Raw genomic sequence first — 16,971 nt, forward strand, 5'->3', positions numbered from 1 at the left:
TATGCTTTAAGACTTTGGAAACATTATTTAATGGGATCTGAATTCTTAATTAAGACAGATCAACAAAGCATTTGTCATTTGTTAACTCAACCATTGATTTCTGATCGACATATCAAATGGGCTTCATTTATCCAAAGCTTTCAACCCATGATTCAATATCAACCAGGCAAAGAAAATATTGTGGCCGATGCTTTAAGTAGACGTCCTAGTATTCATAACATTTCAGTTATTCAAAGTCAACCATTAAGTCCTATGAGAGAATCCTATGATACAGACCCAAATTTTTCTGAAATTTGGAATAATCTTAGAAACAATAATTGGAACCCTATTGGTGATTACTCATGCCATGATGGTTATCTTTTCTTCCAAAAAAGATTGTGTATTACACAACCTTTCAGACAATTCATACTGGAGGAAATGCATCAACCACCATACATGGGTCATCGAGGTGTTTCAGCTACCTTACAACTAGTATCTAGGGAATTCTTTTGACCTCATCTCAAACAAGATAAAGAAAATTTTGTGGCTGAATGTTATGTTTGTCAGAATATTAAAAGCTACAAAGGTAAAACCCAAGGACTCCTTACCCCCTACCAATTCCTAATGACACATGGGAACAAATATCCATGGACTTCATCACAGGTTTGCCTACTACATCGAGTCATAATGATATGATTTAGACAATAATTGACTGTTTGAGTAAGCAAGCATACTTTTTACCTTGTAAGAAAACTTTGACTTCTCAACAAGCCGGCAAATATGTTTATCAAACAAATCTTTGTACATCACGGCTTACCCAAAGTCATTGTTTCTGACAGAGATTCAAGATTTTGTAATAATTTTTGGATCACATTATTCTCCAACTTAGGCACTAAAGTAGATTTCTTAACAACTTTCCATCCGAAAACAAATGGACAAACTGAGGTTATTAACAACACTATCTTAGATCTACTTAGAGCCTATGTTGCCCAACAACCTAACTCATGGGATAAGTATATTCATCTTCTCTAATTTGCTTTACAATAATACTCCTCATTTAACTACTGGTCGAGCACCTTTGAAAATGGTATATGGAAAACTTTTGCCTATTCCGACAACTAGACTTTCTCACAAAATCGAAGCTGCTGATCAATTCATTAATTTTATGACCATTCTGAATAACGTAAAATATTCCATTGCTCATGCTCAAGAAAAGTATGTTAAGCAAGCAAATCGTAAACGTAAAGCTATATCCTTTGAACTTAGAGAGTATGTACTTTTGAAAATTGAAAAACGTCGACTTAAAAGTGTTGAAAAATTCCCAGTTGTTAAGCTTGCACCAAGATTTTATAGACCTTTTAAAGTGATCCACAAAATTAATGATGTTACATATAAACTTGAATTGCCTTCTCATTGGAACATTCACAATTCATTTCATGTTAGTTTATTAAAACCTTTCAAAGGACAACTTCCCACTCATCCAGTATATGAAGAACCACCTCTTATTGAAGGAGACCAAGAAATCTTACTCCTAGATACTATCATTGACCATCAAATTACACTAACTCGTACTGGAAACCAATATAGTAAATATTTAATAACTTTCAAAAATCATCCTCCTGAAGATGCAAGATGGGTGCTTGAGAAATATTTTCGTGCTTTCCCTGAGATCCTCCGTTCTTTTCAACAAACTAGCAATTGAGGGCAATTGTAAACTCAAGCAAGAGGGAATGTTATGGAAATATATTTTAAGCCCTCTTAAAAATATTATTCTACCCTCTTATATAATTCGGGGATACTTGGATTATCTTTGCATCATGCCAAATTATGTTAATATCATGGGTGATACCATTATAAATATTAATACGTTTGGTGGATATTGACGTATGCTTGGGGTACTCTCCAATGTTTGTTTCAGTTGGTTCGTATGTAGGGGAGATTCATGGGTTAGTTACTCCTGGCAAACGTGTGTGTGATGATTGTTTGTATGCTTATGGAATATTTATTTCACCAATTTATTGTTGGTTATTTTATAGGTGAAGAGGATTCCGAGGATTGAAGAGAAGTCACACAAATTTATTACTTGGCACACCATTTTGTAAACAAGCCTTGTATATACATGTGCTAGCTTGTGCACATTTTGATTTATTTTGTAAAAGCCATAGTTTATCAAGCATAGACTTAATCTTTAATATTTGGTAAAGCGTGATATGCTTTAAAGTGACGTCTAAATTTATGGAAACTCTATTTTTGAAAATAAGAGAGTGTCGTGCAAGAAAAAAACCACCCTTTTTGTACTTTTGGAGGCTATGGCCTAAATTGGAATAAAGCATCTTGTAAATACTTATGTGTGGGGGAAAATAGGCCATACACACATGAGGGGGGATGATTGCATCCAATCTTGGAGCCGAATCTTTGTGACTAAGTATTTTTATTTATTTTCAAATATTTTGATCATGGTCATGTGATGTTTGATGAATTATTTGAATTTAAATCAATTCTTGCAATTTTATTGGATTTCTATCTCCCTAGAAATTTAGATCCGTGTCACACACTCACTCACTTAGACACATCTCCTCCACACACACACAGTATGACTATGTGTATGCGTACACATGTATGTTAATGTCTTTATATATAATAGTATTACTATAATATTATTATATATCTACTATATGTATCTTGATTATATTATATCATTATGTATTTACTCCATATATTTTAAATTTTCTTACTTATACTTATGTATTGTATATATTATAATATATTAATATAGATTGAATATACTTATTTATTTAATATCCTTACTTATTATATGTTTGCATATTGTTATTATATATTTTTGTATTCTATAAAATTTTAATACTCGTTTATTATAAATCTTTATATTTTTGTATTATATTATATCTTTAAATTTTCTTCTCTCAACATACCCCTACACTCCTCTCTCTCTCTCTCTCTCTCTCTCTCTCTCTCTCTCCGCTCTTCCCCAATATGTGGCCTCTACTCCCCCTCTCTCTTTTTCTCTCTCTCCTCTGCCCCCACACGTGGCTCCTCTCCCCCTCTCTCTCTCTCTCTTACACACACACACGCGCACGCGTGCGCACATGTATGTATTCTCTCTCTCTCTCTCTCTCTCTCTCTCTCTCTCTCTCTTGCACACACGTACACACACACACACACTGCAAATATATATTATATATAATATTATTATTTATTATATTTAGACACATATTTACTATACACGCATATATATGTGTTTTTATAAATATAAATAAATTTACATATGCACACATATACATATATAATTTTAATTAATTAAATTTTAATGGGTGGGAATGCGTGGTGAGGTGTGCTTACTCTCAAATAAATGTATTTTATTTATAAGGTCTCTCTTTGTTTCTCTCTCTCTCTCTCTCTCTCACACACACACACACACACACACACACACACATACACATGTAAATTCATATATTATATATAATATTATGTTTTATTATATTTAGACACATATACCTATACATACATATATATGTGTATGCATAAATATAAATTTATATATACAGACACATATACACATAATTTTAATTAATTAAATTTTAATAAAGATAACAGATTATTTATATACCTATAGCTACGATATCTGTCAAAAAACATAGTAGCACCACCATGTTCAAGCACAACCCAAACCATCAGGACAACCTCCATCAAGAGACTTTATCGTAGGACTTCTATACAAACCTTTACTTCTCAATATAGGCCATAGCACCAGTCGCAACCCAAATGGCAACCATGACACCTATAGAACAATCCATTCCCGGAGTTGATCCAATTAGATGAGCATGCAAGAGTGAGTATGAAAATGAAGAGTAAATCCCTTGTAAAAACGCTGCAAGCAAATGAGTATGCAAGCGTAGGTGTGTACAAGCAAAGCATAAGTGGAAACAAAAATGGAAGCTCCAAGAAACGATACAATGAAGAAGAAAAAGAAGCAGTAAAGGCCTCGCATCAAAAATTCCAACAATTTAATTGAGGAAAATTGCATTGGTGATACTTGTGCCAGCACACATGTTGATGGTGATAATGCCCATGTCAGTGTCAAATTCCATGAAGGACGTAGTGTTGTTACACCATAAATATTTTGCCTTAAAATGCCCAAAGTTTTCTTTTTTTCCATGTGACGAGTCACTTAGAAAAGGGACAATTTTCACTAAAAAAATAAAGATATTAAAAAAACACGTTATCTTTCCTTTTCATTTTGCCTTGAAATGCCCAAAGTTTTTTTTTTCCCATGTGACGAGTCACTTAGAAAAGGGACAATTTTCACTTAAAATAAAGATATTAAAAAAAACACGTTATCTTTCCTTGTTCTTGGCGATGGCTGGCGGGTGCTTCGTGCGACAGCTTCTTTTCGCTGTGCTGCTCTTGCACTGCTTGCTCTGCCCAACAGCAGCCACGCACGCTGCCTTTTTCTTTGCTGGGCTGCCTTGTTGCTGTGGTTTGCGGTCTCGAGTTGGCTGAGATGACTTCTGTGCTACAGTCCACTGACAGAGAGGATGGTATCTTTAAGCCTCTGGACTTTCAGCTGGGTGTCGAGAACCTCCTTGGAGTCGGCCATCAATTGTCTGGGGAACTTGGTGCGCTGCTTGAGCTCCTTCTCAAATTGCTTGACAGCTTCCTCATTTGCCGACGTAGTCGAAGCTAGAGCCTTGAATTGCAGCCGGGATAGGAGAGCAAGACCTAGGCCCTTATATCATGTCAATAAGTATGGATAGAGCTCTCCTAAAGACAAGACAATTACCTAATTAGATACTAATTCTACTCTAATGATTACACAATTAACATGACTAATCTAAGGTGGCTGATGCGTAAGCGAATTCATGATAATGAGCATGTGCTAATTAAATTTTGCTCAAGTTAATTAGACTCCAAAAGAGATTAACTTGGACACAGAGAAATTTAAGATAAGTGCAAGTGATATATTCATAGCTTAAAATGACCCCCTTTTATACTAATTCTACTCTAATGACTACACAATTAACATGACTAATCTAAGGTGGATGATGCACAAGTGAACTCATGATAATGAGCATGTGCTAATTAAATTTCGCTCAACTTAATTAGACTCCAAGAGAGATTAACTTGGACACAGAGAAATTTAAGATAAGTGCAAGTGATATATTCATAGCTTGAAATGACCCCCTTTTATATGAGGTGAGTACATGTTGGCTTTGCTTGCTCATGTGGGATAACTTGACCAGGTGACTTCGCACTCTAGCATCACTCATTTCAACACAAATGAGCAGCAACCTTGAATAAGGTGAGAGGTTGCTTATATATTCATTGACCCTAAGGTTTCCATTCACACCTAGATGTTTGAGGGAGAAAACCGAGTGGGAAAAGTGCCCTTGATGAAGGATATGGGTGGCCTCACATGTAGTGCTGCTGTAAATAGCTGATAAACTCACCTGTAGTACAAATGTGAGTCTTATAGAGATTGCAAATATTACAATCTCTGAAGGAGATGAGGCCTAAAGCTTTGCAAAAGACCTCAAACTTTTCACGTGATAAGGCTTAAATTAGATTGATCTCACTTGCATGGACTCTCTCTCTGCCATAGTGGTAGTGCACTTCAATGTGCTTAGTCTTGGCATGAAAGATATGATTCTTTGCCTTTGCCATTGCACTTTGGCTATCAGTGAGAATAGGAGTAGGAGTGTCTGAAGGGACATAAAGATCCTCCATCAATCTTCTTAACCATACACATTCAATTGCTACTAAGAATGCTACTCTCTATTCTACTTCACAAGATGATGTAACCAGATTTTGTTGTTTCTTGCTTAGCTAAGATATGCATGAGTTCCCAAGAAAGAAGTAGCCTGTAGTTGTAAATCACTCCCCTTGCAATAGAACAATCCAAGGTCTTGAGTGCCTTGCAAGTATCGAAAGATACGTTTAAGTGCTTTCCCGATGAGAACTTGTTGTTAGTTTCTGCCATTGCTAGGGTAGGCCTAGTGGCCAAATTTGTTAATTGACAAGTGTAAGTTCATGATCAGAGTGATGCACATGCTATGAGTGACATAGAGCTATCGCATGCATGCTTTGGTCACTTGAATTTTAGTAGTTTGTTGCACTTTAAAAGGTAAGAGATGGTGTCAAAGTTGCCAAAGCTTGAGCCCTCGTTAAACATGTATGTGAGGGGTGCATTTTGGGCAAGATGCAAACGGGCATCATTCTCAAAAGATGGATTAGTTAGGGCTATCCAAACATTACATAGCTTATACATAGTGATGTATGTGGTCCCATGAGGATACCCTCAATTAGGAGATATCTCTACTTTGTGACTTTTATTGATGACTACTCCATGCACACCTACTAGGTGTATCCATTGAAGGCGAACTTAGAGGTTTTCACATTCTTTAAACACTTTATTTTTATGGCTGAAAATGTGTGCACGTAAAGTTGGCACCCTTTGTACAATTCGGAGGAGGGGGGAGTATATGTCAAAGGAGTTTCATGTATATATGGCTAAAAGATGCATAAAACATCAATGCACAATGTCTTATACACCTTAGCAAAATGGTGTGGTTGAGAGGAATAATATATCTCTCATGGAGATGATACATTGCATGGTTAAAGGCTAGGATTTCTCTCATGCTTTTCAGTTAGAGGTAGTTATGTATGCCACTTACATGCTAAACAAATGCCCCGCCAAGGCCTTGCAGATAATCACTCCTTATGAAGCTTGGAATGGCAGGAAGCCCTTTGTGGATAATTTTCATGTTTTTGGTTGTCTTTCTTATACTCTTGTGCCTAAGCAATAATGCAATAAACTGGGGATGATAAGGTGGTAAAATGTATTTTTGTGGGATACAACTCAAAAAAAGCAAAGGGTATAGACTATAATCTGGCCACAAAGAAGATTTTGGTGAGTAGAGATATTATCTTTGTTGAGAACTCAGTTCATCCCAAGCTTTTATGTTAAAAAATAGCAAAATGTATGCTCATATGACATCTTTAATGCACTCCTACCTTTGTACAATGTCGAGGAGCTATATGTGGAGCAAATGAATGCTCAAAAAGGTACTACAAATCAGCCCATATTGGCTGAAAATTAGCTCAAATTTCAGCCCACAACTGATGAGGCAATTATGGTGGATAATGCATAAGGAAAGGACATCCATATAGGCATCCAAGTATATGCCAAAATGGCTTTGCTGCAAACATTGTGGGACAACAAATTAGCTACTCTTTTACTTAACAGGACATGTGCAGGTTTTCATCATGCATCTTATTCTTTTGTAGATCGTCCTCTCGTTTTGATTATATGCAATGAAGAGGAATTTGTTTCCTTTAAGGAAGCACATGAAAATGATCATTGGAAGTAGGTCATGGAATATGAGTACAACTCAATCCTCAAAAATGACGCTTGGTATTTAGCAGATTTGCCTTATGGTAAAAGGCCATTGGTATGATGTCGATTTATCAGCTAAAGTGTAAAGGTGATGGTAACATTGATGCTACAAGCCAATTCTTATTACCAAAAGTTATGCTCAAGAGGACATAGCTTATGATGAGACCTTTGCACCCACATCTCGTATGACCACTGGGGACACTTGCATGTCATAACAGTGATAGAAAAATCCCTACCCAGCATAGGGTAAAAAGTACCCGTGGTTAGCTCAGTTCACACGAACTTCTCGGAGGCAAAATGCTAACAAACCTCCCTGATGTGAATGGCATGGATGGATATAGGATATAGGCAGTAGCAGACTATCCTGGTAGAGGTAATAAGTTCAGAGCTTGCCGGAAAGCTTCAAACTTCTCCCTAGAAAGGGGCTTGGTAAATCCATCTACCACATTGGCTTGTGTTGGCACGTAGGTCAAGGCTATCTCTCCAGCATGGAGTCGTTTCCTGACATAGTGACAATTCACCTCAATGTGCTTTGTTCGCGCATGGAAAACTAGATTCTGCACCAGTGCTAATGCACTATGACTGTTAGTGTAAAGGTTGGCAGTAAACTGTTGTCCAATACCAAGATCAGCCAAAAGACGATGGAGCCAAATACACTCCACAGTAGCTATGAATGTTGCCATATATTCAGCTTCACAACTGGACATCGCTGTTGTCCAAGAAGTTCAAGTGTGAACTAAGTTGATCACGGGCACTTTTTACCCTGTGCTGGTAGGGGTTATTTCCCCATGAGAACACACCCTTAGTGTGTTATTAGCCACACGTCAGCCCTAGTGCTAGGGCTACTAGAGTTGTACTCCACTTACTCATTATCTTATTTGAGTACATTCCAATTATCACTACTGTCTCTATCGCTCTCTAAGCTCGTGTGCATGTTTTATTTATGAGACTGTGCAGAGCATCTTCTTTCACATCCAACATTGGTATCAAAGCCTTGTTGTTTTGTTGCCTGCTCTTGTTGATCTTCATCTCATTGGCACCGTCACTCATTCTGGGTAACATCTTGCTCTGCGCACTTTCAATCAGATCTAGGGTTTTGCCTTCTTTTGTACATTAGCGTTATTTTTGTTAACATTATCTTACATTCAAGGCTCACCTCCGCACTAGCTCTGATACTAATGTTGGATGTGAAAGAAGATGCTCTGCACACACTCACAGACAAAACACACACATGAGCTTAAAGAGCGGTAGAGATGATAGTGATAGTTGGAATGTACTCAAATGAGATAATGAGTGAGTGTACAACCCTAGTAACCTTAGCACTAGGACTGATGTGGCTCCTAACACACTAAGGGTGTGTTTTCACAGGGAAAAAAACCCCGCCCAAGCACAGGGTAAAAAAAGGTGCTCGTGTGATCAACTTAGTTCACACCTGAACTTCTCAGAGGCAGAAGGCTAACAATTGTTCCTTCTTAAGGAGTAGACTCAAGTGAGAAAAATAAATCATTCTGAGAGGTAATGTGCTTGCTAACACCACTTGCAAAGTACCAAACATGTTCTTCTCACTGACATGCATATGTCATGGACAGAAGGATCATAACTGTAGTGCACAATCAATGCCCAATCATCCTATGCATAGTTCATTAACTCCTCCTTTTTAGGACTTGGTGGTGCTGATGCATTAGCCAACAACCATGCTTGACTATTTCTTCTTTCCCTTCTCCAACCTTTTTCTACATTCGTTGATATAATGGCCTAGATTTTGATAATAGTTGCATTTGCCTTTCTTCTTAGGCTTATCACTCCCCTTCTCAGTATCCTTTCGAGAAGACTAGGTTGATTCTGTCTTAGCCACCCTAAAAAAGGCTTTGCCTTTACCTCTTTTTGACTAGCAACAATAAATTCCCGATCTCCCACAATAATAAATTCTCAATCTCTCACTGCAATAAACTCATCAAAAGTAAGGGCATTGAGGTGGTGAACACACTCTTGTGTGTTGCCACATCAGCCCTAGGGCAAGGGCTATAGTACTCTTATACTCCACTCATTTCATATCATTATCATCGAGTACTTTTCAGCACCAAGCTTTGTCTCTCTGATCTTGTCTGTCATTGTGTGTGTGTGTGTGTGTGTGTGTGTGTGGTGTGAGTGTGCAGAGCATCTTCTTGCTCATCCAATCATCCAACAAGATGATGTGAATGCACAGGTGATCTATTTCTCCATCAACACTGACACATTCAAAGGAGATATCTTGGGAGGCCTTATTAGTATCCTGCCACCCTAAAGTACATATTTAGTAAGGTGTGAATAGTAGTACATCACCTTCTTTGACACTAACGCCAACACTAGCACCATCAAAAGGGCTTAATGATGTAGTCCAAGTAAAGCTAACTCATGAGGTCATAATTCCTCCACCTCTCAAAGGTCAATGCCCCCTACATTACCACATGACCTTATGTGCAAGGGATCCTGGACCCTATAGAGATTGAAACACACGTGGATTATTTAACAATTTGAACTATTGTTACCACCATAGATAATGATGCTCTACAATCACCTTTAGTGGCCTACTAGGTAAAACAAGTGCATAGTCCAACACTCTAGTCCGACTAAATGAATCTAATGTCTACAACTAGGTGGGCTATTTCTACAAGGAGTTGCTCCACCAATGCAAGCACCACCCATAGATTGCAGTGGGGAATATCCTCACCAAGGTCTCTTATCATGCAATTGGATGGAGAGAGCTCCTTGTTGTCAAGAAGTAAAAGACCTTAGGAGTGCCCTCGAAGGTGACCTCATTAGGGGCATTGAGTTCCCATAGCAGAGGAGCCCCCACTCAACAAGTATGATCGCCCTCACTAAGTTACCAATCCACCGTGCATAAGTGCCACCAAACACAAGGGAGGCCAAGAAACTCTAGAGGACCTCGATGATATTCTAAATATATCGATATGGGTCGAGATGACAAGACCAACCTTGGATCCCTCATTCACACTCTGAACATGACTGTAATAAGTAGGATGGAGGTGATGAAGAGACTAGCAGCCCCATAGGCCCTAAGCAACTCATGACCCCCAAATCCATTCCCTAAATATTTGGAAGCATAGTGGCAACAAAAGGGAGCCTATTGGAAGAAATGGGCCCACCGCCTTCACCCACCACCATGACATGGGGAAGGTGTCTAGCAGAGGGAGAGCTTCATACAAGCATGAGGCATCACACTAGATCTTGAGGTAGGGGCTATTTAATTATTGACAAATAAAATGACCCATGGTAAAGATGATGAATATAGGGTCAAAACAAGTGAATCAAGTGATCCATGCTTGAGACATGGTCAGAACAACTTTTTGAAGCTCAGAAGCATGTGATTAAGCCCATGCTAACTTCTTACAAAAATCCCACATAGGTACCTTGGAGCTGTTAACTAAAGCACATGATGATCTCGAGGCCAAGGATAATAAAATGTACATTGAAATGTAATATCTTAAAGTGGACAAGTGTCTAGCAAAGGGAGAGCTTCATACAAGCATGAGGCATCACGCTAGATCTTGAGGTAGGGGTTATTTAATTATTGACAAATAAAATGACCCATGGTAAAGATACGATGAATATAGGGGCAAAACAAGTGAATCAAGTGATCCATGCTTGAGACGTGGTCGGAACAACTTTTTGAAACTCATAAGCATGTGATTAAGCCCATGCTAACTTCTTACAAAAATCCCACATAGGTACCTTCGAGCTGTTAACTAAAGCACATGATGATCTCGAGGCCAAGGATAATAAAATGTACATTGAAATGTAATATCTTAAAGTGGACATTAAAAATAGGAGGAGTGTAGCAAAGGAGCTACTAACCATTGCTCAAACATCTCTTGAGGACCATATCAAGAACAAAGAAGATTTTCTCAAGTAGGGAGAGGACCAAACACCTCACAAAAAAGCTACAACAAAGAGAGAGGGAGGCTAAAGAGTCATAGAAGGAAGCCCAACTTAATGAGGAGTTCAAGGAAGCAATCAATGATCAATCCAAATAGACCAAGCTTCAAAAGGAATCCCTTTGCAACAGCTCTTAAAAAAGTAGCAGAGAGAGGGAGGTCCCAACCCCAATGAGTATTAAAAGGAAAACTTGACATGCTCATGGTAGCAGCCAACCTTACCCATACCCCCTATAATGGCCCTAATGGCACATAGAAACAAGGCTCTCACACTCCAATTTGATGTGTTCATGGTTCGACCCTTACTAAGGTGAATGCTTTTAGGGTCGAATGAGCTCCCAAAATCAGTAGAAGCCATGCCCCTCGCTATGCACTCTGCTTTGAGAATGAGCTGAAGCCAAATGAGCATACATATATATGCCACATGCAAGTACATCAAAACACCCTTGTCTATAGCTTCAAAGATGAACACATTGAATACCTAGAGGAGGATCAAAACAACCTCATCAGTAGAGAAAAAAGTTTCCCTAGAGAGGGAGGACCTAGAGACTTTCTTCAAAATGGTGGCAGGGGATGATGAGGACGAGTCCCTAGAGAGGGAGGACACTAAAGAGAAGAGAAGGCACCCAACACCCTAAAGATCAAGTAGGACACTCTCCACCGGTGCCACGAGAGGTGGCACCAGAGAGGTAGGACACTAAATAGAAGGCACCCAAGCCTGTGAAGATCAAGTAGGACACCCTCTATTAATGCCACAAGAAGTGGCACCGGAGAGGGAGGAGCTAGAGAGATGACACTAAAGAACGCACCCAAGCCCTTGAATATCAAGCATGACACCTCCGGTGCCATTAGAGGCGGTGATGTACCCTCTCTAATGCCATGACAAGTGGTGATTTACCCTCTACAACCCAACAAGAACCTCTAGCACCTAGAGAGCCTTTGAGTGCCATGGGAAGTGGTGATTTACCCTCTCTAGCCCCACAGAAAGGCCTATCAAGAGCTCCTTCAAAAATATAAAGAAATCATCATCACCAAGGAACACACACAAATTCATAAGTCTGAAACCATTGCCTTGGATGATACCACCTTGAAGGGTGCAAGTAAAAGAAGTTGGATGATATACTTCTCTCATGGTCAACACCTTACCAACCAATAGTCTTCCCCCCCATGGATACCCTCACTCTTATCAACCACACCCTTTCCCTTTACATGCCTAAGATGATAACCCCTTGGAAGGGCACACATAAAAAAAGTTGGATATACTCCACTCCTAGTCTGACACATTACTAACCAATGGTCAGTCCCCCCATGGATACCTTCACTCTCCTTTACATTCTTCAATTATACATCTTTTTATTTGACCTAATCTCAACCCCCACCTTCTACACCATCATTGCCTACATCAATACGTCATGGCAACAGAGGTCATGTCAACCTCACCAACGTCCATGCATATAAGCCAGCAAAATCAATCGTGTAGATCAGCAAAATTAGCCGTGCCACTTTGCACATGTAGGCAAGCAAAATCAATGGTGCTGCTTTGCACATGTAGGCAAGCAAAATCAATGGTGCTACTTTGCGCGTGTAGGCCAGTTTTTGAACGTGTTGACATGGCCTCTATGTGTGCCTTTGCCTTTTCCTTGACCAACCCATAATATAAATAGTGGTGGATATACATTGCTCTTACTACCAACATAATTCCTTTGTCCTCGGCATCATGTCTTGAGGCATGAGTCTTCCATCAACATAAATTACATAAAGCTGATGCATATGCCTCTAGTGCTTTAAGTTAGGGGAGAGAGATTTTATGGATCATATGAGAGATATTTTGTTAAAGAAGAGAACATGCCCTTGATCATCCCTTAATAACACACCTCACTTCCTTAGGCCTATGTTTCCATTCTTCGGTCCATTCTCAATGCCTCAACAAAAGGCCATTATATTTATCTCTCTCTCTCTCTCTCTCTCTCTCTCTCTCTCACACACACACACACACACACACACACACATACACACACACATACATACACATGCACGCATGCATGCACACACACACACAAGCATACACACACACACACACATGAGTGCTTCTACCATATTCTTATGCATGCAAGGACAAGGACCATATGAGGATTTAACAATGGTCAAGAGAATGATAAAACAAGTCTCTTACAAGTTTTATTGTTACCCTATTTTGTTTCTATGTGCCTTAGAGAGAGAGAGAGAGAGAGAGAGAGAGAGAGAGAGAGAGAGAGAGGAGGGGTGTGCTTCATATGCTTGGATCCTTAAAAGAGAGACACACACATGCACACATGCGTACACACACACACACACACACACACACGAACGAAAGCTTATATTTGTTGATCCATGCATGCAACAAAAGCACCTATTAGCTTTCGTGTGTGTGTGTGTGAGAGAGAGAGAGAGAGAGAGAGCGAGAGAGAGAGAGAGAGATTCACTCAACCTAGAGATTGGATTCAATTTGACCACACTAGACACATCATGGATTGGGTAACAATGGCTTGTCACATTTATGATCCAAGGTAGTAACAATGGCTTGTCGCTATTTTGAAAAAAAAAACAGTTTTTTGTTATTGCCTCTTTTAGCATATTGACTTTTAGTTGCAACCTGTAGGAGCTTCTAACTATTGCAACTTGCGAGATGAAAGAGGAGGACAAGACTTCCCAAGTCTTGTTTTGGGAGTGCATAAATAATGTCATGGTGGCACACGGATTTGAAAAGGTAGACTTCTTTGGTTTCATGTGGCAAATGAAGCCCAAGCAAATTGGAATGCCATTAGAGAAGTCTACAATGAAGGATAAGAAATAAAAGGTCGGAATGCTCATGTTTATTTCATTGGGCACAAAACCTAAATATACATATTGCAAAGTATGTTATAAAGGCCTTCCAAGGCATGCATAAGAGCATGTGCGAGAAGTGGCAGATCGAGTCAACAAAAAAGGCTACACTAGCTCAAGGGCGACTTATCCGACAATGGTGGCATAGTGGAAATGTAAAAGATTCAGATATAACTGCCATGGATCTTTGGCTAAGTTGGTGGGAAGTGCACATTGCACATTGGGAAAATGTAATGATTTCAGTATGTATAAGAACCATTGTCTTTAAAACCAGTGTCTTTATTCATGTTTGTAATATGTCTCTAACTATTTCATAGATGGAGGAGTGCAATGATCAGGCATGTGCACCATGAACAAACTTGTTAGAGTCTAAACATGGAAGCTGGTTACCCGGGGAGGCTTTCAAACAAAAAAATAACACTCTACAATGCATGTGTATCAGAAATGGCTAATGCTTTATTACAAAGTGCAAAGCAAAATTCATACATGATGGGCAAGCATATGGGAGCAGGTCCAAGTCTTGAAAAGCTCATTGAGAGGGCAAATGCGCATACTCCAAGCCCATCACAATTTGTAAGGACAGTAATGAGTAACACTGCAGGCACACCTACATATGTGAGATCACTGTCCCTACCACGTAATGGATTCGGGGTGCTAGCAACAGAAGTAGTACTTCTTGCACGGGGCAGGATCCCACACTCGGGGCCTCGTCCACGGATATCCGGACAAGAGACTAATCCGTCGGTTTTTCCAAAACCGAACCCGAAAAAACTTCCTTTACTCGAAAAGCACGGGCGATTCCACCAGGATAACTTTTTACTCTAACGTAGTCAAGACCATTACTGATCAAGCTGATCCGACTGCACCTATAAAGATACTCGGTCAGATCAAGGAAGAAACTTGCACTTGGATCATTGGGATCAACACTTTTTTCCCCATCAAGAGGCACAGTCGTTGATTCCTATCCATAGAACAATTACTATCCGGGATTTATTTTATCTATCGTAATAACAAAAATTGAGTCTCGATTTATGGATCCATCAGTCCAGCCTAACCCCATCCAGTCCCATGGGTTAGCCAACCACCCAACCACTGTAGTGATGGGATCCAATTAAGAATTTGGTTAGGTTTTGTCCCGGGTACCAGGGAAAAGAGTTCCCAGGCCCCCTAGCCAGAAGTTCATGCAAACATAAAACTAGTCACACCACTTACACACCCAATATAAAATTACCTTTTTCTCAGCATCAACTAACTTTAAAACAATCCTTTAATGAAACCATTATGTCACTGATGACAATCCTCGAAATCTCTGGTTGAATCCATATTTCCAATCATTTATTCATCGGTGTACTTATGGCATCATTGGCAACTAGAACGCTCACCACCTATTCACTCAGGGGCCTTTTCAATAGTTCCTAGCTCATAGTACCCGGTAATATTTTCACATATAAAAATCAAGATGGAATCCTGTTGAAGATCAGCAAGATCAATCAACAGATCCATATAAGAGAGCCATGGACTCATCCATTGAGGACCAGCAAGGTCAATCAACCAGATCCATGCCCGGTTTCAGAAAACAACTCTTACTCCTTGTTCCAATATCTTCCACGACGCACGTGTGGATATCTTCGGTGACCCAGAGCTCGAGCACCGTATGGTCAGTACCCTCTAGGATCTTTCGCAGGTGACCTAGCGCTTCACTCATAGGCCGCTTCCTTGGTCCCTTATCCACCGTACCGGAAGCTCACCATTTAAATCGAACCGAGGCTGGTCAAGACCTCGGTCGACCTTGCTACACAAGATGTCCTCCATTGACTCTCCATCAGCTCTTGTAACTTTATCAGTTAGGTCTCCATGACCTTAATCCACAAGACGGTCAAAATGCTTTCCCAGCATTCTTGACATAAAACAGTCATTTACAAATAGGTCACAAAATACAGTTTCTATATCGAACTCTCGTCTTTCCACATTATCCCTCCTCAATTCACATTACTTATTCCACATTCCATTCATATGCGTACTCATTCTCATCCATTCACTCATATCGACAACACATTATTTCACATACACATTCACATTCATTATTCTACATACACATCCATGGTCGTACATCCACATCATACATCCAATCCCCTATCCGTATTCATACATACACATCCATATCCACATCCATACATCCACATCCCCATTCACATTCATACATCCACATCTACTTGCATACATCCCTTTTCACATCCTCATTCATACATCCACATCCGTATCTACATCTATACATCCACATCCACATCCACATTCACATCCATACATCCACATCTACATGCATACATCCATTTTCACATCCTCATTCTTACATCCACATCCACATACATACATCTATATCTATATGCATACATCCACATTCACATCCATACATCCACATCTACATGCATACATCCATTTTCACATCCTCATTCATACATCCACATCCACATACATACATCTACATCTACATGCATACATCCACATCCACATCCACATTCACATCTATACATCTACATCTACATATATACATCCATTTTCACATCCTCATTCATACATCCACATCCACGTACATACATTCACATCCGTATCTACATCCATACATCCACATCTACATGCATACATCCATTTTCACATCCTCATTCATACATCCACATCCACATACATACATCTACATCTGTATCTACATTCATACATCCACATCCACATTCACATCCATACACCCACATCTACATGCATACATCCATTTTCACATCCTCATTC

Source organism: Cibotium barometz, chromosome 47 (assembly GCF_041138505.1).
Source record: "Cibotium barometz isolate CiBa-2024 chromosome 47, ASM4113850v1, whole genome shotgun sequence".
NCBI classification, from domain to species: domain Eukaryota; kingdom Viridiplantae; phylum Streptophyta; class Polypodiopsida; order Cyatheales; family Cibotiaceae; genus Cibotium; species Cibotium barometz.